This window comes from Ambystoma mexicanum, chromosome 7q, assembly GCF_040938575.1.
Source record: "Ambystoma mexicanum isolate Mex_15411 chromosome 7q, UKY_AmexF1_1, whole genome shotgun sequence".
Classification (NCBI taxonomy): Eukaryota; Metazoa; Chordata; class Amphibia; order Caudata; family Ambystomatidae; genus Ambystoma; species Ambystoma mexicanum.
In genome coordinates, this window is record NC_090941.1 from 250,051,323 (window position 1) to 250,072,173 (window position 20,851).

Here is a 20,851-nt window from a genome sequence, read left to right on the forward strand (position 1 = left end):
CAGAACTGAGTCATTACAAGCCGATGCCAAAGCAAATTTTTTGGCCTTAATGCCAGAAATATTATCACAAATCTTTCAAAAACTGGGGCTGCCAGAGAAACCTCTCTAGCTAAGCAAAATGTTAAATTACTAGGATGGAACACGAGGGGCTGCAATTCTTTTACAAACAAACTAAATAGGGATTACATTTATAATCAGTTTGATGTAATTGGTCTCCAAGAGACATGGCTGAAATCAAGTTTCAAGGTGGATGGCCACTCAGTCTATCAACAGTTGGCCACTGGTGAAGGGGTGGGGACTCTGTCAAGAGGGTTACTGATAGCCTGCAGAAATTCAGTCTTTGGGTCCTCAGAAATGCTGTGCAATTCTACAATGGGTATCCTTGTGGTGAAAGTATAATTAGGGACGGGTTCTGCCCTCAAAGTATGGATAGTGGTTAACATATATTGGAACCCCTCCTGTTCTACGGTGTATGACGTTCAGCACTCAATCTCAGACTTATTATTGAGCATTTGCGTTTGATTTCTTTCCTACAGTATCATTTTATTGGGGAATCTGAACTCTCAATATATCTTATCTAAGGTTAAGCCCTGCAGGAGTGAAGCGCTTTGTGGAAATACTGTTTGTGGCTGTATTTCATCTTGATACAGCGTGGAGCCTGAGACCGGCATTGCTGCTCCTTTAAGAACTTTATTTTCGCCCCCTTCAGGAAGTAGGATAACAAGCTTCCTGTGTCGCCCTTGCAGCGTTAAGCCCAGCCGGAGTGAAGGCTTTGTGGAAATACTGTTTGTGGCTGTATTTCATCTTGATGCGGCGTGGAACCTGAGACCGGCATTGCTGCTCCTTTAAGAAGTTTGATCCGCCTCCTCCAGGAAGTAGGATAAAAAAGCTTCCTGTGTCGCCCTTGCGGCGTTAAGCCCTGCAAGAGTGAAGGGCTTTGTGGAAATACTGTTTGTGGCTGTATATCATCTTGATAAAGCATGGAGCCTGAGACTGGTGTTGGTGCCCCTTTAAGAACTTTGATCCTGCCCCCTCCAGGAAGTAGGATAAAAAGCTTCCTGTGTCGCCCTTGCGGCGTTAAGCCCTGCACGACTGAAGGGCTTTGTGGAAATACTGTTTGTGGCTGTTTGGGCTGGGAGGCTGGAATATAGCCGACTGTTCACTGCTCCTAGTTACCATTTCTATCTACGGAAGTGCTCAAGGGCTGAGACTGTCTGCTCACCAGAATTAGAGATAAAGACTGTAACACGAAGCAACATTAGCATGAAGGCAGGGGGTAAGTGCTAATGCGATCCGTTTCAAGCTCAGCTCCTGGGAGACTGTGAAGATGTTCTTTTTGATCCAGAGATTTGATTATCCATTTCAATTAATACGGCGAGCAGTTCTCGGGTGTACTGGGTCGCGCATTGCTTCTTATACTTCCAGAGTGGGGGGAACTTCTTTTCTTACTTGAACCTATTTGCTGGTCACTGGGGGGGAGAGACAGACTAAGGCTGCTCCTCAAGCTATCGGGCAATCCCAGGACGGCAATCACCTCACACTTACTCTTACACATTGCTCTGCGAAGCAAGAAGTTTGACTGAATAACAGAGTGCTGTTTGTTAGTTTCATATTGTGTTATTGCTCATTGTGAACTTGTGAATCTGTTAGTTAAAATGTCTTTTTCAAAATATAGCCTGAAATCAGGAATGCCAGCCAATGTATCCAGCAAGGTGGTAACACAGAGTAATGGCAAATCTCGGCCCACAAAAAGTGCTTGCCATAATGGCAGAAAGACTTTTCTTAAAGAACACCCGCGCTCCCAGTCAATGGGAATAGACATAAGATCATACTATAACAGTTATGAGTATTCAACAATTGGTGGTGCGGGGAGCAATAACAAACTAAAGCAATTAGATGCCAGAATCAACAGTGAAATGGTACTAAGCCAAAAAAAAACATTGCTTGTAACGGCAAAAGGAGCCTTACCGGTGGGAGGAGTTTCAGATATGACAATGGTGATTGAAGGCAATCGGTGTGACCTGGCGGATCCAGAACACATAATGTCTGTGAATCAGTATAACGCAGCCTACAAGATGCACGGTTGAAAAGCAGAGAAGGTTAAGAGCAGCCTACAATGAACTGCATATTGCAGGCCAGGTTGACAAAGAAGCTTTGGACTTTATGGACATTAGCAATACCTCTGGCAATGAGGATGAGATTGTTTTTGTACACTCGAATACTGCCGATTTAATGCAGCTGGAGGAAGTCTCTCCAATCCAAAGTCCTGTTGGAAAAATGTTGAACTTGCAGTTAGAGTGTTCTGCATCAGCAATTGAAAATCAAGGAGTGTATAACTCCTTTAAAACAGGGAATGCAAGTGAACATGACGAATTGAAGACCACACCTGTACCAAAGCAAGTGAATGAGGAAAGTAATTGTGGAAATCCAGCTATGCAGGGTTCTGTAATAGAAGAAAATGTGGTGGGTCTTATAACAGTCAACATCTCACTGGCGGCGATGAATCTGGCACTAACGACCCTAACCAGATTGTATGAAGGCATGGATCAAAAAATAAATCATCAAACTATTATACTATCACAAATAGCAAATCAAAAGGATAATAACCATGCAAATAATAGTGTGGATGATCAATGTGACATGTATGAAATATTCAGACACTGTAAGCAAATATCAGTAGGATCACAAACAGAAGACTCTTACGATCAAGATGTAGATAGTAATGCAAGAGATGAAATGGAAATAGTAAAGGAAAGCATGGTTTCGCCAACAGTGAAACCTGGCATCAAACAAATTCAAAAAGCAAATGAAAGTTCTGATATATCAAAGGTGAATTGCAATAAATCTAGAGTTAAAACAACATCAACTGTTGTGACTGACAAGCCATTGTCTAATGAAGTGGAATCAAATGAAAATCAATGAAATATGGAAAAGTCTGTGGAAGTTGTGAACACTCAACCATTTCAAATATTCAACTCTAAAAATTCTAAATTAGGCAAGAAAGCAAAACTGTTGGGAGATAAAGCTGCAGAAATGAGGAAACAGTTGGAAATGATACAAAATAAGAACGCACAGAAAGCAAAAACAGGGAGATTCTTGAAAATCATTAACAAATCACAAAAACTATTAGATTTATCAAACAAGGAAGTGATTCAAGAGCAACTGATGAGGAGGGATCAGCAACTGAAGAAAGCTGAGCCTCTTAAGATTGTGACATATGAACCCATCAATTAAATAGTAGCCTTGGCTGAAATGCAAGGCTTAGAAGTTGTATCAAAGGGAGAGGCACCAAAACTGGCGATTGCGGATAAACAAGAAGTGGAGAAAGTACATGAAGAAATTGCAAAAGGGGCATTAGAAAGGCAAAGACTCTCGACTGATCAAGTAAGGGAAGAAATTAAACAAACAGTGGAACAATACTTACTTAATCAGCAGACCACTCAGATTATTCAACCAACAAATCAAAATGACGCAAGAACAGATGCGTACCAACCAATATTGAAAGGTCCAAAATGGTTGGAAAAACAACAGCAAAACACTCCACAAAAGCAACCAATTATGGGACAACCCGATGCATCTAATGAATCTCGCCCAAGGCCAGTTGGAATAGAAAGTATGAAACAGCCGACGGTTGGAAATCACAACAACCAATGACGAATTATCATAACTTAATTGTTGAATGCCAAGGGCATCCTTTTGCTAAATTTAATCTTAATCGCTCGAGTATAATGAAGAAATGTAGAGATGTGCCACAATTAAGAAATATAATCTCAACACTATAAATGTCCTTGAATTCCTTGATGATAATGATCTATCGAGGGTACGGTTATCCATGCGTTCCACTGTAATAGCGAATACAATATGGGGAGAAAGATCGATACTTAATGATATGGGATTCACCCTTAGTCAAGAATCGAATCAATCAAAATGGAGGCAAAATAAGAAAATAGAAAAGAAAAGCCAGCAAATTTATTGAGTGGAAAGTTCAAGCATCCCACAATACCAATTACAATCTCAGAATATGTATCAAATGGAGAACTGCAACCAGTCATAAGAATGACCGATAATGGAGTCCATCTCCCTAGTATCCTGGAATACCGGAGGATTCCAGCACTTTATTAATTCAACAGCAAGTAATCTGAATGACTTTGATATTATGGTGTTACAAGAAACATGGCTGACTAGCATACCAACCTGGGACGGATATCAGATTCTGTTTACATCGGCGGTAAAGTTAGCGAGAGGCCCACCCATAGCAGGTTTGATGGTAGCAGTGAGGAAGTCAAAAAATGTCAATGCACAATTATATGAGTCAATTTTGCCTTTCATCCAATTGATTATTTTGTAAAGAAACAGATTACTTAATAGCGATAATTATTATCTACTGGGCTAGAGCCCAATTGTCTACAGGTGACTTCTTCATGCAAATAGAAACAACATTAGATAGATTGGCAATCATGAGGAAGATTGACTTGGTGATGATCATGGGTGACCTAAATCTACATCTAATGCTCCAAGTGATATCAAAGCAAAAACCTGAAGAATCACGATGGATCAATCTAATGGAAGAGAGACAATTTGTGATGCTAAATGGGGCAGTAGAAACAGATGTTCCAGCCCACTATACGTGGCATAAAGGGGAGTCTGAAGCCAGATTGGATTATATCTATACAGATAGCAGGTTTTTGCCCATGATTCAGTCGCTATATAAAAGGCCGAACAATTTGAGTGACCACTGTCAACTCTGCCTAACATTTTCATGGAAAGGGGAAACCATCAAGAAGAAAAGAGATTTTTTAGAGATCAAGTATTAGTCAACAATGGGAAAAATCAGTTACAATGGTCAAACAATGCTCTCCAAGGGATGGATGAAGCAATTAAGGCCAAAGGTGCAAGTAATCACATATCCCTGATGCAAAAATATGTGGTCCTGAAATCAAATGCCAACTGTCAGGGGAAAAGACCTATGCATGCCTTTCATCCGGAAGTAAAGCTCAGGAAACGCGAACTGTGAAGTTCAAACATCTAAAGTCAGTACATAAGAACTGGATTAGAAGTAGGAAAGCATTAAGCTTCCAAAAGGACAGCGAGCAAATTCTGATGAAAATGGAGACAAAATCCACAGCAGAGATCTGGGGGCTGTTGAATGAAGCAACTACAGAGTCACAAGAATCAATCCAATCAAACTTCATACCGGAAAAAAAACATGGTGTGAATACTATCAAGGCATCTATCAATCACTGTTCACTAAGTTCATCATGTGAAGCAGGGCCGGATGGTCTAAATAACATGATGCTGAAAAAACATCCAGACATGTGGGTAAAGATTCTGAATAAGATCTTTCTAAATGTCATATAACAGGGGAAATACAAGCAAATTGGAAACAATCAGTGATTGTACCCCTGTATAAGAAAGGAAATAGATCTGATCCTTCTTCCTTTAGACCAATAGCATTACTCAATTGCCCTGGCAAGATTTTTGGACGCATTCTGTTAAAAAAGTTCAATGTATGGCTAACAGAAAGGAACATAAGAGACCCGTACAAAACAGGGTTTATTGCCGGAATTGGGACCAGTGTAAACCTGCTGGCCCTAAATGCTATTATTGCAAGTCATCGCAAAAAGAAACACACATTGACTTCAAAACAGCCTTCGATGCAGTACCGAGAGAACTACTGCTTGCAAAACTCCTAAAACAAAATTGCCCATGGAACTTATTGAAATGGATTATGGAACTTCACTCAGATACTTCAATTCAAATAAGATTGAGCAGAGAGGGCATTCTTTCAGAGAAGATAACGACAATGAGAGGATGAGAGGATTGAAACAGGGGTGTATTCTCGCATCCACCCTGTTCAACTTTTTTATTTTTGACATGGGTGAAAGTTCAGAGATATCATAACAGACTCTCCTAAGCTTGATGGCCAGGAAGTAAAATGGCTATTTTATGCTGATGACTTATTGTTGCTTTCAAAGACACCATCCGGGCTAAGAAATATGCTTATAAGCCTGGAAAACTATGCCAAAGGAAATATGATAGCAATAAACACAAAATAAAAAAAAGATTATACAGTTTGAAAAAGGAATACAGCCCTATCGGAATAATACATGGCATCTGGATAAAGTTAAACTCCAAACTGTACCATCTTATATATATCTAGGGACTGATATAAATAATCATCCGCAGGATCTGCCACATGAGATAAACTTAAAAGCGAAACTAAGTACAGCCACTTCGCAAGTACAAATCATTGACAGCAGATTTGGAAAATGTTCTCTTTGTACTATTGTAACCTACTGCAAACAAAAAAAAAATTCCAATATTAACTTATGGATCAGAAACCAAAGCTGCGAAAAATGGCACATATTGGAATAAGTTAGAAGGATTTTTTGGGAAATCAGTCCTAAAATTACCAACTGCAGTCCCAATACATTTAATTAGACATGAATTAGGACTGATCTCCATGTATGCACATTATCAATGGGAAGTATGTATGCTGTATCCTAAATGCCTACTTGCTGATAAGAAAAAGAATACCCTATCGATAGTGTCTTACTATGTAAAAAACTCTAATGAAATGTTCAGGCTTAAATGGAGGTTGAAAGCGCAGGAAACTATGAGTGATGCTTGTAAACCAGAGGAGACTCTTCTTTTAAACCCAGAGTTAGCTAAGAAAAAATATGGGAATTCGATTGGTTTCAAACAAGGGAAGGTTGTAGCGATTATAAGGTATTCAAGGAAAATCCATTCATCGTACCTTTCTCAATGCCCTGATAGAAAGCACCTACCAGGTCTTTTGAGACTGAGATTAAACATTTGGAAAACACGCGAGGTAACAGGGAAATGGCACTCCCTTTCACCCCAAGAACAATTATGTCGATATTGTAGTAATGAAGTGGAAACCTTGAAACATATATTGGTGGAATGTGTAAATCTGCAATCATTACGTATAAAATATTTTTGGAGCCACTTTGAATTAAATGAAAATGTTGATATGGAGACGATGTGATATTGCATCTTTCATATACATTCCAAATCATTGGGTTTTGCGACCATGAACTTCCTGGCTGAATTAGATTTGGATAAAGATGAATCTCTATTATGAGACCTAATCGGAAAATGTGGAAAAGTATATACGAACTATAAGAGCTTTAAGACTGATTGTAATAATGACATTTTATCATTTTATTTCTGTTTTACATTTTGATTTATGTATGTTTTAGAGATTTTGTATTTTTTCGCTTTTTATGTTTAAAAAATGCAATTTTGAAAGGTTGATTGAATCAGCCAAACAAAATTTAAAAATATATATATATTTAATCTAGGGGTTCAGGGGTGGCACTCTGTAAGGAACAGTCATCCAATAGGAAGAATGTGTACAATTACCTGGTGGAATGGAACTTACTCATGCCAAATGGGAACATAGAGGGTGACATTCCACCTGCACCAACTTGAAAGAGAGATGACTTTTATTCAATAATAGATTGTCGCTTTCTCTATAAGGATCTGTTTAAAAAGTGTAAGCATTTCTCTGTTAAAATGGGTATCCAAGTACTCACAAAATTCGTTTTTGCACAATCTATTGAAAATGAGGAGGAATTATATCCAAACGCAGTATTTGCAAATAGTGGGAAGTATAGAGTGGTGAACTTTCAAAGAGGGGGAAGGGTCTCATTAAATCTCTCAATTCCATCACCAATCCTTTGGGTAGGAAAGATCTCGAAAAATTCTGTAGTCCAAAACATTTTGTAAAGTTTCTATGAGACTCAAATCCACCGGGCGGGATTGGTAATCAAACCACCTCTAAACACAATCATTGTTTTGATGAAAGGACCTGCGAAAAAAAAGAAAGTGAGTTGAGAAAAACTCTGACGGAGCTCAAAGGTATTGGAAACAGGAACAGAAACTGGTTGGAAGCAAATAGGCACCTGTGCCTGCAACAGAATCGGGAATTGGTGTTAAGGGCCATGGTTCAGAAGAACTCTCGTAAAGTTTGGTCCGTAATTAGTTAGTCAGAGACAGACCAGGGTACTATACACAGAGAGGTCATTGAGGAAAAGGTCTGGGTGCACCACTTCTTAAAACTCTATGGAGTAATGGAGGAGTCAAAGGTTTTTTCCCCTGAGGTAGTAGCTTGGGAGTTGACTTGATAAAGACTTGATAAAACAGGGAAACAGTCCAGAGCCTTTACGATGGAGAGGGGGTTAACAGGGATTAATTGTCACCCCTTTTCTCTTAAACCTTTATTTATCAGACGTAGCAAAGAGGTTGGCAGAGTCTGCGTTGGCAAGTCAGAAGATTGGAAAAGTCAGAATACATTGGATTGCCTATGCAGACGATATCGTGCTACTTGATCACACTCAGACTGGTCTTCAACGCATGTTGAATGCGCTTTAAGGATATACGAGGTTAAATGACATGAGGATTAATCCTCTGAAGCAAAACATTGTGATTTTCAAGAGACCACTTAAATCTACCAAGCACTTCTCTTGGTGCATGGAGTATCAAATGATCCTGATCGCAAAACAAGTAACATATCAGGGCTCTATAGTTAGGTCCTTCCCTACCAAACTTCCCCTCTGAACAAACTTAGATGGGAAAATTCTCCAACTGGGTTCTCAAATGAAGAAAATTATAAACACATTCTGTAAATTCTCCCTGCCTTCAGTTATAAAATACTACATTGGCAAGGTAATACCATCTTTGTTGTTTGGTTTAAATGCAAATCCTCAGTCAAAACTAATGGACTGGGATAGGTTAGAGGGCAAGTTGTGGAAGTGCGTACTCCATCTTCCCAAATGTGTTCCCATTGCCAGTTTGAGGTATGAAATGGGTCTCCAGTCCACAAAATCATGGATGGAATGGTGATTGGTTTCCCTGTATATACTGTTTCTGGTTCCTCTTAAATCATCATTGTACGAGGATGTTGCCTTTTCCTTGGAGGGATGCTCTAACTAATATCTAAATGATCTGAAGGCCTTGGAGCTGGAAACTCTCACAAGATGTGAATGCACAGAAGTGGATATGATCCAAAACCCTGAGAAAGTGAAAAAGCACATAAAAAGGGGTAAGTGGATCAGGACGATAGCCGCAATGTGTGCTCCTCAACTGTGTCTCCATCTTTATCAAGTATGGATAAACCACAAGCATGGCTGCCAGCATACCCGGAGAGATTTCTGGACCATTCCAGTAGGTATGATTTATTGAGATTTCATCTCATTCTTCTTCCTACACACACAATACTATACATTAGAAAGAAAGAAGAGGTTGTGGACAATGTCTGCCCATTATGAGGGCACTAGTCCACAGTCTCTGAGGCACCTGTTGAGCTATTCTCCTGGTACCTTAGAAAGCAGGATGACAAGGTTGTCACGTTTTGTAAATGAGGATTGGTGGTTAACAACTGACTGTTTCTGGGTGAGGCTAGTCTCAGGTAATGAAACACAGTCTAAACGATAGAAATAGTGAAATTGCTGAAAGATCTAAATCTGTCCGGTTTTTAAACATGAATTAAGTTATTGGTGTTATTTTGCTATATTTCTATACTTCTCACTTTTAATTGTACAAGTTTACCACTGTATCGGACTTGATAAAATGTGAATTATTTTTCTTTTTTTTCTACTTTTTATTCATTTTTCTTTCTCTGGTGGCTGATCTAACAAAGTTTGTTCTTTGTGATTGTAATGGTTAACGAGATAGCTGAGTGAGCTAATATGTATTCCTCTCTTTTTCTTAATGTACTTTTATATGTATCCACAGATATTGTGATGATTATTGTGTTTTTTGAAAAATCTAAGATTTTTACTAAAACACAATGAAAACAAAAAAAAAAAGAAGCTAGGAGGAGTGGCCCCACAAGTATCAAGCAGCGTCCATCTTTTAGGGACATTTTCAAGATAGTCAAGTCCTCGAAGCGCAACCGACTGCACCGCTGACTCTTGTCACGCCAAATTCAACCAGAGCAGTCCAAGGAGCCTCGACCAGCATTCAAGATCTGCCAACCAGCACTGAGACCACAATTCTTCACCCTGAGCCACCGTGATGGCCAGTCTGCAGCCCTCCGTCGAGTTTCAATGACCAAACTGCCTGACGCCTGATACCCACAGCTGTCTCCCATCCCAAACTCTGTTTTAGGAGCTGCCAAGTAGGGACTACAATTGCCAGAATGCAAAGTTGAAAACTGTACTGAAATAACTTCTCCAGATGCAATTGAGCATTTCATTTTGGCATGTATGGGGGCTAAGAAAAAAAAAACATTACCCATCCCAGTGGTCGAGGGAAAGAGTAAGTGGAAGAGGGAGATGCAGCAGCGGTGTGAGGCATTGGGGTGAAAATCAGGGAAGTGAGGAAAAGAGTGACCACAGCACGGTGACAGCTTGAGCTGATAGCCTGGAGTGGAAAATAGTTACTGATAAGGGAGGGAGGCTAGTGTGGCAATCAGCAGAGGGAGGCAGAGGGAGGCACCCAGAATGGGAATACATGAGTAACAGGCAGAGATTGTCAGTCAATTTTGAGAGGCCAGGTAGCAGAAGGCATGAAGTGACTTGACAAGAGAGACATGAGGTGTTAGGAGTGTGAGGCAGCAAGTGACAGATAGGAGAGTGAACTAGGGAGTTATAATTAGGAGCAAGAGGAGGGGGAGACAGGGTTTGGAGGGAGAAGTGACAGGAATGGGAACTGTGAGAAACCTGAAGATGTCTATCTAGCTAGTCCCCGTGGATCGGTCATCCAGGTGGCCAGGACATGGCCATCACTATTGGATCGCGTAACTGTGGGTGGACCAGTGAGGAAGGATTATCTGGATGGGGGTCCTTGGGGAGTGGGAGTGGGACACCAGTGGGTGAGACGTGGTATCCCGCTTCTTTTAAAACCTTTTCCCCATCCTCTCACGTAGGACATTCCAAACCACTGTGCTCCCCCCTTTTTGACCACAAAGACTTCCACACAATGGCCAATGGACTAACACTATTTACCTGACATTTCCCAATATCAGGGTCTGGCAAAGTCAGGCAATTGATCAGAATCACACACACCTGACAACCCTTTCCCTTCCCCACGCGGATGCATGTTGGAGCCAGAGAGCACAGTCCGGGCAAGGCAAGGCAAACACATCAGACAGCATGAGGTGACAGCAAAAACGCAAAAATGCTACAGTTTAAATGAGGGAATAAGGTGACAAAAACCAAGAGGGTGGCAAGGAGAGAAGTGACCATGCCCTTTTCGTCCCTGACCCACAGAGCCTTCATAGAGGAAAGTCTAAGGCACAGAGCAATAGCACAGGTGTCCTGCAGCAGATGTCAATGGTACACCAGGCAAGCTTATGCCGATAAGCAGGAGCGAAGGAATCTCCTGCGCCCGTGGTACCAGTCTTGACTCCAAAGAAGGCGAAAGCGAAGTGGTGCAACACAGCCAGTGAGTCGAGGAGAGAATCAATAAGCACCCGGCTGTGTTCAGTGAGGATCGCAAAGTGGCAAGTTTAGAACCAAAGCTATTGAACTGGGAATGAACTGTTAAAATTGTGAAGAGGAGACCAGCTGCAGAAGGAACTCAGCAGCTCACAGGTGCTTATTTGGGAAACTATGGTCGAGCCCCATATGGGAAAAACTACAAGTGCCAAAAGGCCATAGGAGGGCCTTCGAAATAAGTCAAAGTGGTCATACAAAATCCCCGTACAATCTAAAGACTTTGATCTACAAACACTATGAAAGAAACAGAAGTGAATCCCATAGCAAAATGGAACATGGAGAAACCAAGGGAATTGACTCCTGTTAAAATCAGGAGAGATCCAAACTCGGCCGAGGGAGATCCAAGGGTTGAAGCCAAAACCCTGCTTTGAACTTTGCAATACAATTGCGAAGGGTAAACCCAGAAGAGGAGGACCCGGGGGTGAAGTCATCACCCGCACGGGATTGTGAAGTACGATGCAAAAAGTGTCAGCCCAGATGAGGGGCATCCAGGGGTGAAACTGTCACCCATGTGGAACTTTGCTGACACATTTTTATTTGTTAAAGGAACTTTTGTATTTGATTATCTGAACACATCAGGCCTGAAGGCAAGAGACTCTCTAAGAAAACAAGACTTGGCCATTGATGGTCCAGAGAACTATTATTGGAACTGTCGTCTCATGCTAGAGAAGCCTGAGACTCTACTGTACTCCAACAAATCCACCTTACCCCATGCTGAAAACATGGGGAAGGGAGACCCAGGCTGCCACCTCGAGACTTATTATTTGAGAACATGCTTTTCTTTTTCTAGAAACTTAACCCCACACCGTTTTGTATTTAGCATAAGATATTGGCAATTTGTTTTCTTAGTATATGCCCTTTTATTTGACACAACACAACTAGGACTGCCTTATTTTTAATTTGATGGTTGACACCCACCCCCATCTTATATTTAGGTTTAGATAAGGTGTTTTTCCAACCCGCATAACACTTTTCATTGTTCAATGAACACCCTTGTACTGTGATCACTTGTGTCTGTCTTACTTGTTGTCACCATACGTTTCTCACATGTGGTGTCAAAGTGGGATCCGATTAAATTGAAACAAATTAGGGAACCCTGCAATTTCAAAAGCTTAGCCACCGAGCCACCAACCCTTCCATTGCCACCAAGGAATCAATAGGATTTGATATCTGTAGCAGTACAGAAGCTACTATTCCCCCTGGGAAAAGAGGAATGATTCCTACAGATTTAGTTTTCATTCCCCCTTCTGGATGTTACATATGATTATGGCTTAGCATGGAAGTTCAGGATAGACATCTTAGCGGGCGTTATTGATCCTGACTTCTGAGGCGACGTGAAGGTTCTATTACAGAATCATGGTGGAGTCACTTTTGAGGTACATCTGAGAGGACAAATAGCCCAGGGAATTTAGGAGAAAGCTCTGTTCCCTTAATTGAAAGCAATTGAACTGTATGAAACAGACAGAGATAACTTAAACATCGGAGATGCTGATAAATCCCCTACCAATGAAGAAAGGAAAGTCGATGAACCCACCATCTATCCCAACCTAGCCTTTGCACATTGAAATGATCCAGCTCTCGCTGAAACTTTTTTACAAGCAATCCAAGAAGAAGAAGGCCTAGAGAAAGGAAGTCCCTTTTTCTTTGTAAAACTGGGGTTGCTTTACAGGAAAGAGACCTCAGCTGAATGGTTAGTAAAAACGAATCTGGTAATACATAAAAGTCAATGAAAGGTTGTGCTAGAGATTGCACACTCTCATTTCACATGAGGACCTTTGGGACAAACTAAAACCCAGGCGCATATTAGTGGACAGTTTTATTGGCCGGGCATTCATGCTGACATCAAAACCTTCATACAAACATGTGAGATATGTCAAAAGACCAACCCATGCATTCCATTACCTGCCCCTTCGAACCCATTGCCAATTATAGAAGTCCTCTTCTCACAAATTGGTATGGACATAATACCCCTTGGAAACATCTAAATTTGGGAACAAGTATATCAGGGTGATTGTGGATAAACGATCCGATACCCCAAGGCATTACCAATGCAAACTAATACTACTTCTACCGTATTTCTCTGAGGTTGGGTTTCCCAATACTTGAAAACTTCTGTGTACCATCCTCAAACTGATGGTCTAGTAGAAAGATATAATAAGACCTTAAAACTATTCTATGGACTTTGGTAGACAAAGATGGGAAGGACTGGGACCAAATGATCGCTTGGGCACTATTTGCAGTAAGGAAAACCCCCAAAGCGCTCACCTCTTTCTCTCCCTTTGAGCTACTCTAGTGAAGAGAATCACAAGATGTCCTAGACATGCTCTGGGACACATGGGAAGAACGTGAGGCCCACATACCAATGTTCCAAACCGCCACTTGAATGCGAGAACACATGAAATTAGTCCAGGATTTAGTTTGTGCTCACTTTGGCATCGCCCAAAACCATCAAAAGGCCAGTTATGACAAAAAGGTACATTTAAGATTATTTTCTATTGGACATAAAGTGCTAGTCCTTTTAGCCACCTCATAAAACAAACTGGTCTCCAAGTGGCTCAGACCCTATGAGATAAAAGAAAGAACGTGCACGTATAACGTAGCCCAACCGGACTGAAAACATAAAGTCCACTTATATCATGTTAACCTTATAAAAGATTGGAAGGAAAACCCATCAGCCACCGATGCCAAAGTTCTAGCTTGCCTGGGTCCCGAGGATATAGATAACTTTGACTTAATTCCATCCGAGTCATCTAGCCAACAATGAGAAGATCTGTAGGACATAATAGTTTTAGTTTCATTCCGTAACATATTTTCAAATGAACTGTGAAGAATAAAAGGTACCTATCATTATATTCAAACACCTAAAGGCAAAGTAGTTCACCTAAAAGCTTATTGTCTACCAGAAGCATGAAAACAAGTAGTGATTGAGGAAGTCAACTAAATGTTGAAGGCTAATATCATTGAACCTTCCCCAAGCCCATGGTCCTCACTTATCGTGTTAGTCACTAAACCCGACAGGTTCTAGAGATTTTGCATCGACTTTTGTCAAGTTAATGCCATATCGGACTTCAATGCCTATCCCATGCCACGCATCAATGACCTTATTGATAAATTAGGAACACCCACCTATCTATCAATCCTAGATTTAACAAAAGTATACTGGCAAGTCGTGTATGTGGGCCAGATAAGGTGATTTGCATGTTCAACACCCCTAGGGTTATTCCAGTTTAAATTCCTCCCTTTTGGCATAAATGTAGCTCCAGCTGCGTTCCAACATCGTATGGATAACATCCTACAGCCCTATTTGAACTTTTGCGGGGTGTACATTGACAATATCGTCATTTATAGTAAGACCCGGGAAGACCTTCTTTTCCTTCTTTATTCCATCATGAAGGCCCTTAGGAATGCTGGTCTAACTGCAAATCCAGCTAAATACAGACTAGCCCAATCCACCGTAAAAAAAATCTCTTGGCTTCTTAGTGGGGAATGGAACTGTACAGACCCAACATAAAAAAGTAAAAGCCGTCTTGGACATTCCAACTCCCAAGTCCAAAAGAGACCTTAGAGCTTTCCTTGGGCTAATAGGTTATTACCATATGTTTATACCCAACTATTCAGATGAAGCAGTACCTTTTAGTCATCACCCGAACGAAATTGTGAAGTACGATGCAAAAAGGGTCAGCCCAGAAGAGGGGGACGCAGGGGTGAAACCGTCACCCATATGGAACTTTGTTTACAAACTTTTATTTGTCAAAGAACTTTTGTTTTTGATTATCTGAACACATCAGGGCCGAAAGCAAGAGACTTTCAAAAGAAACGAGACTTGGCCATTGACGGTCCTGCAAACTATTATTGGAACTGTTGTCTTGTGCTAGAGAAGCCAGAGACTGTAATGTGCTCCAACAACTACACCTTACCGTGTGCTCAAAACGTGGGGAAGGGAGACCCAGGGTAGCGCCTCCTGACTTATCATTTCAGAACACTCTTTTCTTTTTACAGAAACTTAACCTCACACACTTTTGCATTTAGCGTAAGGCAATGGCAATCGATTTTCTTAGTATATGCCCTTTTATTTGACACAACACAACTAGGCCTGCCTTATTTTTCATTTGATGGTCGACACCCGTCCCGATCTTAGATTTAGGTTTAGATTAGGCGTTTTTCCAACCCGCATACCACTTTTCATTGTTCAATAAACATCCTTGAACCGTGATCACTTGTGTCTGTCTTACTTGTCACCATGAGGTTCTCACAGAACCCATGAGGAAAAGTCAGGAGCAAAACGGCAGAGAGGGACAGCAGGAAAATAAGTAGTTTAATGTGGTAGTAACAATCAGTCTTTTAACACATGGATTGCTGATCAGGAGTGCTAATATGCTGATGACTACCAGTGGGTGCAAAGGATCTCAAGAAAAGGTGACACAGAGTGCAAGAAAGGGGGGGATTGATGTGGCACCGGGCTGTGCACCTACTACTCACCAAGTTAGTTATTTGCCAACATAACGTAGTCTACGAGTAGCAATTAATAAATTGTGTGGTAGTGCTTAATTACTCAATTGTATGCATGATGCCTAATTGGGGTGGCTTTTTGAGTTGGGACAAAGCATGTGGCAATGCCAGAGCATGCACGTATAGTAAAGTTCAGTCGGTGATGGTACGAGTGTACTAGTGCGTTTTATATTAGCAATTACATAGGCCGCCCATTCCTCTGTCATTTCTTGTGTTGGTGGATGGCAGATTGGTAATTGGACAGACTCATTGATTATCATATTTCCTTTTCTCCAGCAATTTTCTGTATGACTTGTCTCTAGTACTTGTAAATAATTAAATGAGGGAAAAGTGGCGTCTGGACAAAGGTGTACCCTTCTCAAGGGGCCCATGGAGGCAAGGGTTGTGGCAAAACTGGATGTGCCAGGGGGTAAAACGATGTAGACATCAATCAATTTGAATATGGGGGTGGACAAGGTATTACCAAATAGCCCTGTTACTTGACCTACACCTCTGCACAGAAAACTGGAGTGGGAATTGTAGCATACCACCGTGCACAACATTGGCAGAGATTTGTGCCACAGTCGGCCAGAACTAAGGGGGTATGATAAAGTATCAACTCTAACCAAATCCACTAAAAAACTCATCAATCTGCATTCTCCTCTCAAACTCTAAATCCAACAAAACCATAGCACTACAGCACAACAAACTGCATGCACTTCACTACATTGAAACAAAAAACCAAACCACACATAGCCTCACACAACAGTACATGACTGCCACTGACCGAAAATTCACACCTACGCTCAGCAAATGGTGTAAACTGAACTGTAGCTACCAACAGCACATAACACCTCTCTTGCTCTTTATCCCACTTAGTCCTACTTAGTCCCCACACCTTACCCTCTTGCTTTACAGATCCACCAGAGCAACACAACAGGTATCACACTGGTGGTGATAGTGTGCAGTATTAAAATCCTTTTACCATAACATATAACACAATGGAAAAGGACCAGATATGCAAGGATACTCCGGCATTCATTTTAAATGGCTGGGGCTTAGGGAGATAAGTGGCAACTTGTGGATACAATTTTACATGGGTAAAGAATTGTGCAATGTGTTAAAATAGGCAGGGGAGGATGAGAATAAAAGGTAATCAGAAACCATTGAGATCAAGAAAAGAGATTGTTAGTGAAGACGTAGGGCTTTTCAACTGTTGTAAATTGGAAAAAGGTGACTAACTGATGGAGAGGGTGGGCAAGCAACTGCCATCATGTTGGTAATTATTGGCCTGCTGTCACAGACCAACATTGTGGCATGCGTTGGAAAAAAAGTATAGGTGTCAGCGCGCCAGTTATAGGATGTGTTTGTTGGAGCCTGTTACGCTGTCGCCACTGGCAACAGAGCAGCTGGTCTCACCCCTAATCCGCGGTTACAAACGCTCATCAGATCTACTGGGGAAGATGGGAATAGAGGCTGGAGCACAGGGGTGGCGGGGCTTATGAATCGAACATGGCTCCAACTCTTTTGAAGTGTGTTGTTAAGTGGGGGTGCCGCCAGGTCCATTAATGGCAGTGCTTTGCTGAGTTGGGCTGTCCTGTGCCAGTCAGCCCATGGGGACATCAGCAAATGAGAGTGAGTACATGGCATAGACTAGCTGCATGAGAGAGGATGGGAAATGGGAAATGTCATGGTGAGATTGCCACACGCCCACTAGCACGTTCGAGTTGAAGGAGTGATTAAGATATTAAGATTGGAGTATTTTTGTATTTAGGCTTACCACTTAAAAACACGGTGATCTTGGGCAAGGTGCCATATCGCATTGTGCCTAGTTTGCTCAACTGTGTTTATAACTAGACATCTGTCATGGCTGATTAACTGGTGAAGGTGTAGCCTGGCCCATTGCTAGAGGGGTTGGGGCCTGTGTTGAGAGCCTACCAGTAGTCTTTCAAGACATTGGCCTGTCTTGTGTGTTTGAAGTGTCATCCTAACAGATGTGATTCTCGTGCGACCTAAGTGCCTGTGCGAAGGTGTGGATGGCCCCTATTCTGGAAGTGTTCGCCTATGGACTGTGGTTTTACTGTGTCTTGAAGAGCCACTCTTGAGGCTGTGATTTTTGTGTGGGTTGATGCCTGTGTTCCCCCAGAGCTTGGAGAGCTTGTCTCCAGGCTATGGTTCCCGGTTTGCTCTGTGCTTGAAGTGCATTCTTCCTTATGGTTTTGGATTTTGAATGGCAAAGCCAACAGGAGTATGTTATGAGTGGCTACTGGCATTCTGGTAGAGCCAGCTTGGACATGTTTTCTTATAGTATAATTGCATTGAAGCCACCATGAGTTTGTTCTTATATGGGAAAATGGCACATATTTGTGCAGCCACTATGGACCACACACATCTGCTAGTGTGGAATTTGGGATTCTGACAGGCATTGTGGGGGTAAAAATGAGGGTCTTTCTCTCTGTGTTCCTTGTCACACTCAATATGTGAGAACTATCTAACAAATGAAAATGCTTAAGAAAAATCCCAACACCTGTAAATATACATAACCTGCTACAATCTTTTCTATTTTTCTTTTATTTTTTTACATATCCCAACAGGGGTTGACTAGATTAGCTTGGTTCTAGCTCAGTTTCCAAGAGTTGAATTTGTTGACACACCTACTTTCATTTCATGCAACAGCCACATGTATTTTCATTACATTTCATTACATTGCATGGCATCATTTAGCCTTGGACGTCTGCTTACATTCACAGTAATTTTGTAAATTGGGCCTATAAACACTGATAGTAATGCTACATATGCTGATCCATTCTTGCATGAAATGTGTATAATAATGTTACAGTGATATAACCATATTTTTCTTAATGTACTGAGGAATAATGCTGTGTGATGTCACTTCCTGTTTTATCAAGGGGTGAAAGGTCACGTACCATCATATCCTGTGATGTCACTTAGGTGTTTGATCAAATAACATCACTTCATGTGATGTCATGGGAGGTTAAGGGTTGTGTGATGTCACTTCTGCTACCCCTCTTATTTTGGGGAAATTACGTCCCTTTCCTCATCTCTCTGCATCTTCCAAACGAAACTTAAACTCCACCCTCTATCGTCTCTTGTTTCCGAAAATGTTATGCTCTTTTTCACTGCTGAAGTTATCTTTACTTCTGCCCGATGTGGACCACTTTGAATTGTAGTGTTTTTTTATTTTTTTATTATTATTCTATTTGTTTGTTCAGCGCCTTTGTTGAAAGGCGTTTTATAAATTCAATAACATACATATATAAATTATATTTGTTTAGCTGTAGTCTCATGCTTGCATACAACTTCAAAAGCTGGATATCAAGGTCCCTAAAAACTAGATCCATGCTTTCTGTTTCTTTGCAGGATGTTGCGTGTGCTCTTAAACCAAAGACAGTAATTTCTTCCTGCATTTAAAACATTAGGCAATCTCAGAATATTTCAAGAATTTAAAAGTAGGATTGTACCAGTATGTTTTAAAAAAGTGTGGCTATGGTGGTTTAATTAAACAATGGATGTAGTGGAAGCTCAGCACCAATTGCACACTGTTTTGTTTCTCTAAAGGCATCCAGCTTTATAACTAGAGATAGATCCAATATCATAATGGGTAGTATTGCAGATGAAGCATTCGGCATTAAAAAGAAAAAAAGATGTGATTTAAGAAAAGTGTTTACTCCAATGCCACCCCTCTATTAGTTTCATCAAACTTCATGCAAACCAAAACACTCTAGTTTTGAAAACACTCATCTTTGAGCAACTTGGTCCCCAATAATGTAATCAGGAGCTTAATTCTATTTTGTGTGTAATGCACACAACGTAAATGCACACCAGATAAAAACGGTATCCTGAAAAATGTAGTCATTCCAGCAGTAATGTTTATGTGAACATTATTGTTATTCTATTTTCCCTAACCTCAGTCAATTCTAAACCCTGGATACACTTTTCCAAGGAAACGTTTGATGTATGTATGGCTTGTGTTCCCAAGCCATTCTTGATTAGATGTGTTCTACCCATTCTGGTGTCCTGCTTACAAGTCTACTTACAAGTCTACTCCCAATCATGAAGGGCCTGGTAAATTTAGCTTTTTCAAAATGTAATACTAGAACAGACTCCTGTTGATTCGGACCATGGCATGTTATTAAAGTAAATTGCCATTCCCAATGGAAGGTTTTTTGTAAAGAACCACATGCCTTATTATTCTTTATTTCTTTTTGTTATGAACAAGTGTGATTTTTCACAAAATGTATCAATATGCTGGTTCTTTTCGAATTATGCATATAACAGTTCCTTGCCCTGTAGCATCTGTCAAAGCCTGGTGTTGGTGATAGAAATAAAGGGAGGGTTACCCAGGATAGAACTTTCATAATCAGAACGCATGCCATGACAGGATGAGCTGCCAGTGAGCAGTGGAGATCTCCCTTCAACCCTGAATTACCATCTCTGAGTTCTGACACTACAGACTGGCGGGTGTGTGATGAACATAATTCTCGGATGCAACTGGGAGAGCCCCTGTGATTTATTCATGACCAACCTTGGACCACTGATGAGCTATTAACTTAGACCTTCCTGTTAAACTGCTAGGTTCCATGCACTGCAAGCCCACCATCCCCAGGCTCAGGCTCAGATTGCAGAAGCCTTTGGAAGGTTGAAATATGGAATGCCCTGTTGCATCTTAACTCTTCTTACTCTGCCACCTTAAATCTCATATTATACAGGTCAGAATGGGCAGGGGGTGTGATAGCACACAAATTCAGCTCTAGGTTTCATTGCACATCATTTCTGTTCCGGCTTAGGAAGTGCTATGTCAATGCAAATGGACTGTCCCAGCCTAATGGGGTTGGTCAGTTTATGGATATGCTAAATACGTGGGTGCGGCCATGAAT